Source organism: Podarcis melisellensis, assembly GCF_964234715.1.
Source record: "Podarcis melisellensis genome assembly, chromosome: 1".
In the NCBI taxonomy this organism is placed as follows: domain Eukaryota; kingdom Metazoa; phylum Chordata; class Lepidosauria; order Squamata; family Lacertidae; genus Podarcis; species Podarcis melisellensis.
The window spans coordinates 73,607,871-73,621,749 of record NC_138528.1 but is presented as its reverse complement, the minus strand read 5'-3'; positions in this window follow the sequence as shown (position 1 = coordinate 73,621,749).

Sequence of the window (13,879 nt, the reverse complement as noted above, 5' to 3'; positions counted from 1 at the left end):
GTGGCCTGTGGCTGGATATCCCAGAGGCCTGTGCTGCTACCTAAATCACCAGTGTGTGCTTCAATAAACATGACCCTTTCCCCTCCCCGGTTCTCTTTAATTCAGCAAAGCCTCCACCACTGTTTAGTAGGAGGGGAAAACATGCTGGATGTGGCAGACTATGAGCATTTTTCTGTTGTTGAGCTCCAGAGCTGCACTGTGCCCAGCCAAAGCTGGGGCTTTGTTGACTTACTCGCTGCAGTAGACCTAAGCCCTTGTGACTGGTGCACATAGCCTAACCTGGCTTATAGAGGTTGGCTCAGCTTGCGTACCTTTCTTTATATCCAGACTCCTTTAGAATCCTGAGCGATCAGTGGGTCAGGTTGCTTAAGCCTGTGGATGACCCACTTTCCCTTGGGATCTTCCTTTCCCATTTTTCTAGCCAGCTATGCAATTTTTCCACTGTTGCTCAATCAAAAGCAGGAAGCCAAGTTGATAGACCATTGTCTCCCAAGAGGAAATAATATTTGAATCCCAAGGCAAAGCACATTCAGTGCAACATAATAGATGTATAGAACTCTTGAGGGGGACAGTTTCCTACATCTACCAAAGTGTTGGGGTCATTCTTACTCATATCTGCTTTTTAATTATAAGCTTAATTCATAAAATTTCCCCCACCAAAATGTTGCCTACACACACACACACATATGCAGTCGTACCTTGGAAGTGGAACGGAATCTGTTCCGGAAGTCTGTTTGACTTCCAAAATGTTCAAAAACCAAAGCGTGGCTTCAGATTGCCCCGTTGGACGTTTGGCTTCCAAAAATCATTCACAAACTGGTTCACTTCCAGGTTTGCTGTGTTTGGGAGCCTAAACTATAAGTAAGCTGTTCAAAAACTAAGGTAAGGCTGTATATGTGTGTGTGTGTGTGTGTGTGTGTGTGTGTGTGTGTGTGTGTGTGTATGCATGCATGCAGAAGCAATTAATACATTCTTTAAGCTGACAAGCAAGTTTTCAGCTTAGATATAAGGATGCTCTGTTCATCCTATGATACTTAACCTGGTTCACACAGCTCCTAGTAGGGCATTTCTTCCTGACTCCCTTTTCCACATCAAGACTTTAGGCAAGGGGAAAGCGATTGCCTGGGGATTCAATTGTGCTAAGCTGCTTCTGGTGAACTTTGGCTTCATTTTTCCATAATTTGCTCGACTGAATATGCCCTCGGAACAAAAATATACCACCAGCAGAAGTTCTTCAGATTTGAAGGTGGAAGGTAGTGGAAAGCTAGGAGATGAACAGGGCACAGAGAGAATCCCCACCCAGTTTTTTCTAGCTACACCCATGGGCTCTACACTGGAGCCTGGATGGCTGGACAGAGGAATTGTTTGGGGATGAGGATATTTATTGAATGTGGTGCCAGCTTGTCCTCTTGTGTAATTCTTCTACAAATGTACAAAACAAGACAGAATGTCAAAGCTTGGTGAGTGCTTTGGCTTCTACTCAACTGATCTGTCTGGATGGTAGATTATTGATCTTTGGAGTGGTCTTTGGGAGGCAAAGGGTCATGATTCGTGCTTTCTTAACCAGCAACATAGTGAAATCTCCGAATAGTGAAATGGATAAAGTGGACTTTAGTCCACAAAGGCTTATACCATAATAAATGTTAGTCTTTACAATGTCTCCAGCCTTGTGCTTGCTGTTTTTAAATTCAAAGTGGGTGATCATTCTGAAGGTATCCCTAATTTGTTTTTTAATTTTTAATGCTTGCAGGCTAAACTTCATTCCATTCCATCTCTTAATTCTGAAACTCAAGGAGTCAACCCATGAAACTTAGCAGTACAGTCAGGGCAGGTAAAAAATGTTTTACTGTTTCACTTAGTGAAAAATCAACTTTCGACACTAGATTCAATGGGTTTTTCAAAGAGGAGACGACAACATGCCATGGAGATATTAACAGATTTGGGGTAGTGTAGCTGAATTAAATATCATTTTTCAGGAGCAGCATACCACTAAATATTGGTTTATATGGACACAAAATTGTTAGATGCTACCTACATCCCCTTTGTAGGCTCTCTGGAGCAATGCCTTCCTGTGTTTTGTTTTGCTTTCTCTATATGATCAACTGCAGCAGCAGCTCAGTTACTGAGGAGGCTTCATGTGAGCATATACAACTTGAATTTTCTGCTTTTGAGAGCCTGTCATTTGGACAAGCATTGAATCTTCCCCGCTGACACCTTCTTTTTCTCTCCACACCACCCCCCCCCCCGCCCTCAAACCTTGGCCACAACAAATGTTTTTCATTCAAACTTGAAGTCAGAACAACTCATAAAATGTTTACAAGGAAACAGCTGTTCCCCTGAGAGGCAATCTAAGTAGGACTTTTACGCACACCCCTTCTGCTCATTAGTTGCCTTTGACACCCCCCTCTCCTTTTGAGTGTCCAGCGTGTCGCTTGCTGCTTACAACTGCTAGAAGCTGCCTGCCCCTTTTGTGTACAACTAACCAAAACAAATATTTTGGAGTGCGTCATGATCTACTTAAGCTAGCAGGTTGGTCCAAAACAGGGCGATCAGAGAGATTTTTTTTGCCACACAGTAGTTAATGAGAAAAAGCCCTGGGTCCACCTACAGCTGGTCTTAAAAAAGAAAAGAAAAAAATCAGAATATATGCTGGTTTTCCAAAAGGATACAGTATTGGAGTTACAAAGAGATGGCTTACCGTTTTGGATGGAGCTGGTTTGACTGAATAGTTGGCCTCCTGTATTCTATGTAGCACAGCTGCTTTGCAGCCACTATTGAATATTTAGCACCGCATGTGTGCTATACAGGGCAGAGAAGTCAGTGTTCACTGCGGAGTTTGGAATAATGAACAATTATTTAAATGATTAAAAATGGCACCTTCATATTTGGAAGCAGCATGGCTCTGATTACCAGATACTGGGATTAAACCACAGCAGATGAGTGCTTCTCATTCCACAAGGACATCTGGTTTATCCACTGCTAGAAACGGAGCATTGGATTGTGGCTTGCTTTCATTCTGACTCAGCGAGGTGGGCATGTGTCTCGAGAGGCAATGGAGTGTGCCTCGGGATGAAGTCAGACTGCTGCATTAGCAACACCAAAGTGACCTCCTCAGGGCACAAGCCTGAGCAGTGTGTATGGAGGTCGCGGGCTGTCCAGGCCTTGCTGATGTGGCCCAAAGGAAAGCAGAGCAATACATTTGGCACCAGCTTGGCTGCGGAAGTTGCTGGAGGGAGGCATACAAGACACCATCCAACCGTCCTAGGGACTCCACTCTGGATTTGTGTAGGGTTTACTCCTTAGCCTTTTCTGCTCCCTAAGATATCCCACAAGGCAGCAGAAGTTTTCCTTCTCCTAGATAGGCTACCTTCCCACTTGACAAACCCCAACTACTCCTCATTTCCCTCCACACTATGTTCAGAAACCGCCTCCTTGACCATTGGAGCCACTATTGGTCTTGTCCACTCAATCCACTGGAGCCTGGCTTTGCATGCAAGGGAAGTCCCTAGCTGATGGGTGCATCAGCTACCATCATGTAGTTTAGCTGGCCAGTTGAAGCCATTCCCAGGTTTGGGCTGCTGTTGCATACTGACAGCTTCTAGGAGCCACATGTGAGAGCTGAGGGCAGGGTGGGGGCCAAAGGTGGACACACTACTCCAAAAGCAGCTCAATGTGTCCCCCACCAGAGGTACTACCCCTCCCTTAACACATCATACAGCAAGGTAGAGCAGCTATGTTATGAGTACAATACAACGGGGCCCAGGGTGTTACTAGGGACTTGGGGCACAGGCCCACAACACAAATTTACATACAGTCTGTATTTGCTGTTTTATATGTATTCAGGAAAGTGGCGTCTTGCCAGTGCTGCACTTCACAGTGTGTCCATATAAGCCATGTTTTTCTTTTTCTTTTTAGTTAAAAAATAAATAAAAGGAAGGATCTGGGACTCATCACAACAAAGCTGGTGGTCAGGCGCCCTGGGTTGCCTCCTAACTATGGGTTTAATGGGGTTAGGATGAAAGGCAACAAGAATAGTGAGAATTTGGTAAGGAACATTTGGGTAGCAATGAAAGGATGTGTGAGGCTAAGGTGGGGGAGAATGGCCTTTGCTAATGGAGGGAGGGAGGGAAAGAGGGAGGGAAGCAGAGCAGCCTGCCTCAACCCAATGTCATCCAAAACATCTGGAGGGGGTAACTCCCATTAGCCCCAGCCAGGGATGGTGGGAATTAAAGTCCAAGACATGTTGAGGGCACCAGCTTGGGAAGGCTGGTGTGAGGAGTTTGCTTGTGGCCTAGGCCACCAGTAACATGGTGGAATTGCTAATGGTAGATATGGAAGGCGAACTTCTTTCTTAAATTCTCCCACTCCTGCTTAAGCCTTCTCTTTTTCAAAGTATCTGAACAGCAGCCTGCAAATGGCTCGTCTGATCCAGAATGGCGTCTTCAGCTGTTGTGGCCCTTTCAGCGGGTGCATTTTTCAAAAAGAAAACATGCAATAATTTGAAGTTAGCCACTGGACTTCAAAGTTAGCCTTCTGCCTCCTTTTACAGTGGACTGCGGAGAGCCAGCATGTCTGCAGTGCCAGCTGGCCCTGAAAAGGTGACCTGGCCAACTTCATTCCTGCCTCCCTCAGCAGTGGTCAACTAGTCTTGGGCATGTAGCCAAGTGGCTCCTTCCTCTGAAAAGCACACTGTGAGGTAGCCATGAATGAGCACCCTGTCAGCAGAGCCATACAGTAGAAATTCTGCACCAGGCAACAAATGCCATATGTTCAGATAATATATCTTGTGGGAGACTGGCTAGTGTAATGTAGGGGGCAATAATCTGAGCCATGCCCTAGGAAGTCCTTGGTTCAAATGTCACCTTTATGACAAGCTCACTAGGTGGCTACAGGCAATTATCTCGCAACCTCAGTTCCCCTTTGTACTACTGACCTACCCTGTGGTTGCTGTGTAAAGATCACTGAGAAACTGTATGTGTAGCGCTGCTTTGAACACTCAAGACTGCTACGTAAATGCTAAGTAGGGTTATTTACTGGATACAGATTTGACTTTGCACAAAAACACAGACTTTAAAACTGAAAGTAGATTCTGCCAAGCCAAGTGAGACCAGCTCTTATATTGCGTAGGCAGGAGGGGAAGGTAAATGACATTTTTTAGAGAGCAAGACAAATATTGACACTTTCCAGTGCAAACTTTTTAATTTATTGATGGGGCAACATACATGATTAACACAAGAATGCTTTATAGAGTAAGAAGCCCATATACTAGGAGTCCTAGCAATCGGATGCTGATAAAACCCAACCCCAAACCCTACTTTTCTCCCCCGTTAAGAGGGGAGAAATCAGATACACAGGCACAGGCAAAAGAGATCATTTATATGAACTGCCTGTTGCTTGCTGACATTGGGCACTTCAGATCCTGGTGTCACTTTTTCCAGACTTTTTGAAAAACACAGCCAAAAAATGCAAAACAAAGAACCACGGTAAATGTGGGATTCAATCCATCCCTGGAATCCCTGGCTCTCTAGCCTTTTGAAGAAACAAAGGGCTTGTGGCCCCACTAGCTTTTGTGGCTAGCAGTCCACTCAGCTGCAGGCAGTCCTGATGCATTTTAACCTGGGACTTCTCCTCCAATGCAGCCCCCGCCCCAGCCACCCCAGAAGTCAAAGCAGCCCCTTCTGGGAGGCAAGAAGCAACTCGGCTGCCAGCTGGTGTTTGGCCGCTGCTGGTAGCTCAGGAAGGCAACAGCTGTACCTAGGAGGTCAGGTCCTGGACACAGAAGTGGGTGCATGTCTCCAAGGAGCAAAATGATTATTGGACAGAAGTGCCTGGAATGAAGCAACATCATTTCTGGAGTGACGCACAAAGCTGTTTCTTACATTTGGCACAGGGAGGGCTGCAGCTGCTGGCCTTTCTGTCAAGTAGCGGAGCTGCAGGATGGATCCTTTCCCCTCTGGCTCTACATAGATCCATGACAGAAAGTGAACCAGGGAGACGGCGAAGGGATTTATGGTGTCTTGCCTCATCTACATGTAGGGGACGACTGCATCTGCACATCCTCAAGGCCAACAAACGGCACTGAGATGATAAAATTGGCTCACAGTATTTCATTGTGTAATCCTCACATGAAGCTTCAACGATGTAGGGCACGGCGTTCCTTTACATGGCAACTTGAACATGTTTGCCCCCGGTCCTAAATCTAGCTGATGGCTTTATCTGCGGGGAAAGATACATTTGAGACTATTTCAGACACACAAAATGACTTCATGAGGCCGTTGTCCCAGTAGATTTGTAGAAAAAATAGCTGTGGTAAATTCTGAGGTTCAAAGCAGCATTTCAAAAGCCAGCTCAGCTTAAAGGGCTTTCAATGAATCTGGGCCGGAGCAGCAGTCCCAGTCCCACATCCCGACAATGTTGAGACTCGCTGGCTTCTGTGTGGCTCCTTAGGTGTGGTTAAAGAGAATGTTGGCTATTCTGGATGGAATTAATGTGTTAAGGTGCATCTTTTCCCTCTCACAGTACCCTTGGAGAATTCTGATGGGTTCAAGGCAACAGTTGCCCTGCTATTTATGCACATAGGAGGCAGAACATTCTGTTCAAAACAGGTTTGCCTTCCATGTGGTGCATTTGAGACAGACACACAGGATGGAAGCTGAGATTACATAAAAAGTCGGCTGCAGAATTTGGATCTGAACCTGGTATGTCTGAATGTTTTTGCTTTCCTTTGTTGTATTGTAATTGTTAACCTCTTGTAAGTTTGCCCTGAAAACCTGTTGAAGAGTAGACTATAATTCAAAAGACAAACCCCAAACCCGGGTCTTTTGACTCCCAGTTTGGGAGCATAGACCATCTCACAGAAGATGTGGTAAAACTATACATTAAAGTCACATGTTCAGCACAAAGTAAAGTGCAGAGCAATAGACTCTAGTTGTCTTTAACTACAACTGCACAAATTGGCTTCTTTTTGTGTCCCAGGAAGAAGATGACATGATTAGGTTTAAAAAAAATCAGCCTGAGAATGATAATTTGGCTTTCCCTTCCATGTTACTTATTCCGCTCTGGACACTGGGGACTCAAACTTTCGATATTTTTAACAGTAGGTGATTTCAAGTACAGCCATTGCCACCCTGAGGATCTATTGCTTCTCTACTGGGTTTCATATTTGGTCCACACATCATGTGTAGTGTTTAGCACAGGACACCCTTGGTGTGTCCTATCAGCTGCAGAAAGTTGGTCAGCATACTTGGGCAACCTTGTAAACATCTTGTTTGTTCCAGAGAAAGGGAACAGAATGATAATGATGATGGCAGTAATAATAAGAATAATAATAGGTTTTGTGTTTTGAGCACCCCCTCTTGTTCTAGACAGCAGACAAAAGAAAATAAATACTTGATAGGCATGTGGATTTCCACGCTCCTCTCTGCTCATGTGGGACTTGACTTGAGCACATGTGGTGCCATATGGTGTGGGAGGGGTGTGGCACCAAAAGCATATCCCGATAGCCAAAAGAAAGAAAAGAAAGAAGAGGGATTGGACCCAAGGCATAGTTTGTTTCACCACAAAAAACACTGATTGTAAATGAGTTGGAAGGAAAATTGTCTCTCCCACCCCCCTGCAATGCTCCACCAGTTTGCTGTTCATTTGTCGGGACTGGGGAAGTTGTTTACTTTGCTAGGGAGAAGGCCAGATGCAAGAGAAGCTGTTTTGCATGCAAGGTTTTTATGAAAGGGTTGGGAAGGGGAGGAGGGAAGACAAGGGACATTCCAAGTCCTTTGCAACAGATTTTAAAGATCCAGAAGCCTGTTGTTTTGCTTGTTAAAAAGATGTATCGAGACCAAGCTGCAAGTTCTCAGATTCTAGGCAAAGCTAAAAAATATATAACAGAAATGGCTTTTTTGTGTGCATTGCCTAGTGTCGTGTATATACAGTTTTCCTTGGTTTGTATGTTCAACCAGGACAGAATGACACTGGGATATCTCGGAGAATGCACCTTGATCCAAAGGGTATTCACAGTTCAGATGTTTTGCACATGGGGAATCCCCCATTCATCTATACAGAAGCAGCCAATGCAAGCACTCGTGGACTGATTATACCCAGTAAAGCAAAAGGGAAGTCTGTTCCTGGATGGTTCCCTCTGTGCCAATTGCATGATTGGAATGACAAAATAGCAGTAAAAATAACCATTGAGCTAGGAGTCTAGTGGGAAGAACATAAATGGTGTCTTTCTTGTGTTGTGGGGGAGATAAAGGCTGTGACATTCATTCTAGAGCTGAAACCAATTTGCACCCAAATTAATCTTTCCTTGCAAACATTCAAATCCTTATTTGAATATTTGGTGAATATTTGATGTTCAACAATGCATTTGACGCCCAAAGATTTTGCAGTAGCAGTCAACACTGGGCAGTTATGTAACAGCTGGCATTCAGCATCAGTCAGCATTTAATGGTGTCAGTATTTGAAAATATTTCAGCTGGACACACAGCTACCACCAGTATCTGACAGTAGCCAACACGTAGCAGCCAGCTGTTGCAGTCAACATCTGACTTGAAGCAGGATGTAGTATTTAACGAATCTGACATACGACTTTTAGCGTTTTGCCAATATATCTGACAACTGATACGCAGTATTTGATAAGTCGTGGCTAATATGTTATATGCACAGTAGATGTCAAAATGTCAGTAGATGTCATCAGTATCTGTCATCTGATGTAACAGAATTTAGGAAACATCATTCATTTAACAAATCAAAAAAGGAAGATTGTGAAATTATGATGTGAAATCATGATTTCAGATGCCAGATGTAAAATTTCTGAAGGCAAATTTCAACATTCAAACTTTTTGGTAATCTGTAGTTTTGCTGGGTTTTGAAAAACTGTGTTTTATTTCTGCTCTATTTCTTTCTACAACAGATCCCAAGTAAATGTCAGTAATATGTAACATTCACAGCCATATCACACTGCCTGAAGCAGATTGGGGCTGTCAACACTTTTTGCCACAATCTCTGCCCCCCCAATCTTCCACATCCTCTGTTGCCTTCCAGGATCCCTTCAGATTTGCTGCCTGAGACACATGGCTCAAAAGAGGACCAGCCCTGTAAACATATGAAACAGGCTCAAATGACACTTTCCCCAGGGCTGACGTGAGGAAGGATCCCTAAGTGCTCATCAGTTTAGAGCAGAGTTGGGGAACCTGTAGCCATCCAGATGTTGTTAAAATCACCCCTGAGCATGCTGTCTGAGGCTGATGGAGTCCAATAATATCTGGAGGGCCACAGGTTGCCCATCCCTACAGTAATGATGCTGTTTTTTGTACCAGTCCCAAGTGAGGGAGCTCAGAGGTGGGCAGTAGAATCGGAGTCTCTCTAAGAAACCTAGCAACTGACCCTTGAATTTTAAACACTTTTTACTTGTTAGTCCATGTATAGAGTGAATAATGGAGTTGATAGGAACTTTGGCTTTATTTGGTGCCTGTGCTGAAGATTGCACACCAGGTCCCCAGATGCTTACTAGCAGCCATGAACCTGTGCTAGAGGTTATCCTCACTTATGTGAATTGGCCTGGTCTGTTTATGGCTATTCAAGTAACTCCCACATGCTTAGTCATTAATTTAGATCATTCCTTTGCTTTTGGGGGGTGGGGGAGCAGGTTCCAGGAACTCAGCAGCCAGACGTGGTGGGTGTTATTTTGGAACATTTAGTGAAAGTGACTGCATTACTTTCCTGTGTCTTTCTCTTGTTACTGTAAATATTTTCACCGAACATTATGTATCAAATACTGCTTTCGGATTATATTTGTGCTACGAGATCTGGGGGTGACGACAATGAAGTGCATGGCAGTGAATGACTCATACCACGGAGAAGGTAAGGAGACTCTAGGATCTCTTCCTGCCTTTGGCTGAATGGCTCTGATAATATGGGGGGGGGGCTGGAAGGAGGGAAGGAAGAGGGGCCTTGGAAAAGAGAAGGCAGAAGGCCAAAGGAAGTGAGGGGGCTAGGGAAGGAGAGTTTGAAGAGGACATGGTTCTGAAGAATTATGTCCAGAGGTGAAGGTCAGAGTGGAATGAAAACTGAGTGTGAGCAGAATTATGTTATCAGCTGGCATTTGAGTTTGGTCCTTTAAATAAACAGAACGACTAGCTTCTGTAGGGTTGATCATGTACTAAGGTCCAGTATACAACAGCATGGTAATAAATTCCCAAAGAATGGAGATGATCTTTTATAGAGAGTTGTTTCTTCCTCCTCCACCTGCTGTTCTTAGATTTCCTTCAGTTTCCTCTCACTACTCAGGAAGCAAACTTTAAAACTTCCTGTTTCTTTCTTCACCTGAGCTCCTAATAGGATCCACCTGAGCTCCTAAAAGGATCCACTAGGCTCTGCCTTGGACTCACTCCACATGTGCTCTGCAAGCACTCTTTCACACAGACACCTCCACAATCCTGTGACATAATACACAGACAAATGTCCTTCTTGGCCTCTGTCTCAACAAGGTAAATATCTCCCTGACCTACTGGGACAGAAATTCATGCACACAAAGCAATTGAAAGGAACTAAGGCCTATAACATTTAAGCAAATATTGGTGAGTCATTACTATCATGTTTACGGTAGTAAATGTAGAACAAGAAATGTTTGTGAGCACCTCAAGTGGCTGTTGCGGGAAAGCCACTGGCAGACCTCCTCTAGAAAGCCACTCCACATTTTCAGTGACGGGGAGTTCTCTCATGGTCAGCTTTGGAATTGGAATACCAAAAGTATTTCCCTCAAAATGCAGGAAAATGCTCAGTTTCTTCCACGCTCAATTTGATCAAAACAGATCCTGTTGCGATACCAGTTATGTCGTTTCGGAGTCTAATAAGGTCTGAACTCTTCCTCAACTTCCTAGCAAGCCTTGAAAGCTCCTCCCTTCAAATACAGTGGTACCTCGGGTTACATAGGCTTCAGCTTACATACGCTTCAGGTTACAGACTCCGCTAACCCAGAAATAGTACCTCAGGTTAAGAACTTTGCTTCAGAATGAGAACAGAAATTGTGCTCCGGTGGCACTGAGGAGGAGGCCCCATTAGCTAAAGTGGTCTTCAGGTTAAGAACAGTTCCACGTTAAGAATGGACCTCCAGAACGAATTAAGTACGTAACCAGAGGTACCACTGTACCTGACCATCTCTTTTTTGTGCCTGGGTGAAGGAATCTCTTTTCCCACTTTTGCTCTTGGCATACTAGTGAGAAAACCACTTATCCCAGCATTCCTGGCACCTGGAGCAGCAGGCCAGGCACCAGAAGGGGGGGGGGGCAATAAAAATTTTCCTCCTTTCATTTCACCGCTACCCAAGCAGTAGGGAAGGTAATGAAGCAAATGGGAAGAGGGATTTAAGAACATAAGAAGTGCCTGCAGCCCATCTAGTCCAGCATCAGACTCGCCTTTTCTCTAAACTTAATAGCCCTAAATGCTGCAACCTTTCCCCCCTAAGGGAGTTGCTTGGTCATTTTAGTTGCCTCTTCCTGGACCTTAAAATTTCTTCTTTGGTTCAGATTAAAATCCAGGCAAGAGAAGAACTTTGGGGCCATAATGATTGCCTAATATTTGGAAATGAGCACTACGAAGTGCTGAGATTCATATTATGGAGCCAGGATATATGAGTTTGGGCAGCGTTACTGGTGAAGATTGGAATGAGATTAGAGCATGCCTATAGGCAATTTTTTTTCAGGCTGTATCCGGCGAAAAACAAAACAATGTAAGCGTCGGAGAAATTCCAGTACAAAGCTTTACACATCCATCCCAGGAACTGCAAAAGGCTGCTCAACTGGGAAACTTCAACCTGCCAGGAAAAAAGTGCTCCATGTTATTAATATATGGGATGCCACTCTGCTCACCCTTCACAGCTTTTTTTGCTCAAATGATTCAACTGGTAAAGGCACATTTGTAGTGAACACTGGCTCTCTACAGCAAGTCACAAGGATCTCTTTAATCCCAGACGCCTTAACGTCCTATGAAAAATGTGAGAATCCCCCAAAGCAGGCTTGAACCCAAACAGTCTGAAATGGCCTGTTTTGCATTTACACTGTGTTTTCTGCCCTTTTATTTCTGTTTTATCATTTTTCCTCTTTCTTCGTTATTTTAATAGCGCTCTTCCTAGTCATAACAAGCAACTTTTTCCGAATCTGGCTTTGATTGCTTTTATTCTGCAGATGCTACTTATGGCTGTGAAAAGGGGGTGGAAGAGGAAGAAGAGGGCAAAGAGTTTTTCTTTGCTGTTGAGGCTGTTTTCATCCAAAGGGGAAAAGGAAGCGTTTGTTTGCCAGCTAGATTTCATTGCAGTCTGAAATTTGCCTGGTTTGCATATGAGAGCTTATTGATTTTGAAGCAGCCAACTGTGGCTCATGAGACAAATTCATTTCCAGCTATTGTGCCCGAAAGAGGGAATTGAATGGTGACCCCACCCTCAGCCATAGCTATTTAGCAAGTTGTTTCCCTAGATATATAAAAATTAAGAAAAGGGTTTTATATAATACCCCAGTTCTTACATACAGATTTCCCTCCCATGCATAGTGGTTTCAACACTACAGCCAAGTGAGGGAATCCATGTATGAATTGATTTCCCTGCACCATGTCCAATTACACATTCATGTAATGTCTTTCCTGTTTAGGGAAGTTTTTAATGTTTAATGCTCTATTGTGTTTTTAATATTTGGTTGGGAGGCGCCCAGAGTGTCTGGGGAAACCCAGCCAGATGGGCGGGTGGGCGGGGTATAAATACTACTACTACTACTACTAATAATAATAATAGTAATTAGAGTTTTTGTATACGTGTGAGGGGGCCTCAATGTGGTGAGTACACTGTATGATCAAGCAGCAGAATGGCCCCACAGTACGTCTTTCACATGGTTATGGCAACTGGGGCTATTCTGTGCTAAAGAATATTGAAAGTAGGTACTATGGAAACTTGGTTGAAGTAGTCAATATACATTGTTGCCTCTTCAACAAAGTTCCCATAGTCCCTACTTTCAACTTTAGAAGAGTGTTTTAATTTGCAGAGTGTTTTAATTAATTTATTTATTTTTTACTTATTAGTTACCCACTCCCCCAGAAAGGATGAATCTGGATTGAACAGATGGAAAATGTAGGGTGGCTATTTTTTATGCTGACAACATTGTGTGGACTCTGCAAAGATGTTCAGGTTCAAGGGACACTGATCCCACAACAAACACCTTGAGTCAGCAGAGTCCATAAAAATTGGTGATCTAACATTTAAGGTGACAGTTTGGGCCTTGGGCTCCTTTCCTTGTACTGCCCACAAAGGTCTGATGGGACTCAGAACAAATACATTTTGCAGTCGTTTTTTGTTTACGTTACCAAAACCAGTGTCAGGATGCAAAATACACCAGGCTGGGAGCAACCACAAGGAAGGCCACACATTTATTCACATATGTCCATTCTACTGAGTCCTAAAATAACAACCACCATCACCACCACCATGTGGTATGGGAAAACATGCTTCACCAACTTTGACTGATTTTAAAATGGCCTGCCACCACCTACTTGAGACTAATAGTCACTAAATGTTTCACTAAGGAGTCTAACCAAATAGTATACTTTATATTTTATGCACACTTTAGTTTATTTCTGCCAGTGATGGAGAAGAATACCGTGATTTATAAGATCCAATAGTCATGATCTCCAAATCACAGAACTCCTACTGAGACCTTTGCTTTCTGTTGTTTCCTCGACTATTCACTTATCAAACCTTTCCTTATAATCATATGGACTGGAAGCTTGGTATTTTTGGTTTGTTTTTAATTTAAGGGAGCTGAGAGTCTCAGAATCTGAATCTCTTTCTCTCTCTTTTTTATTCTTCATCTTCACTGTTGGAATTGTAAAACAGACCCAC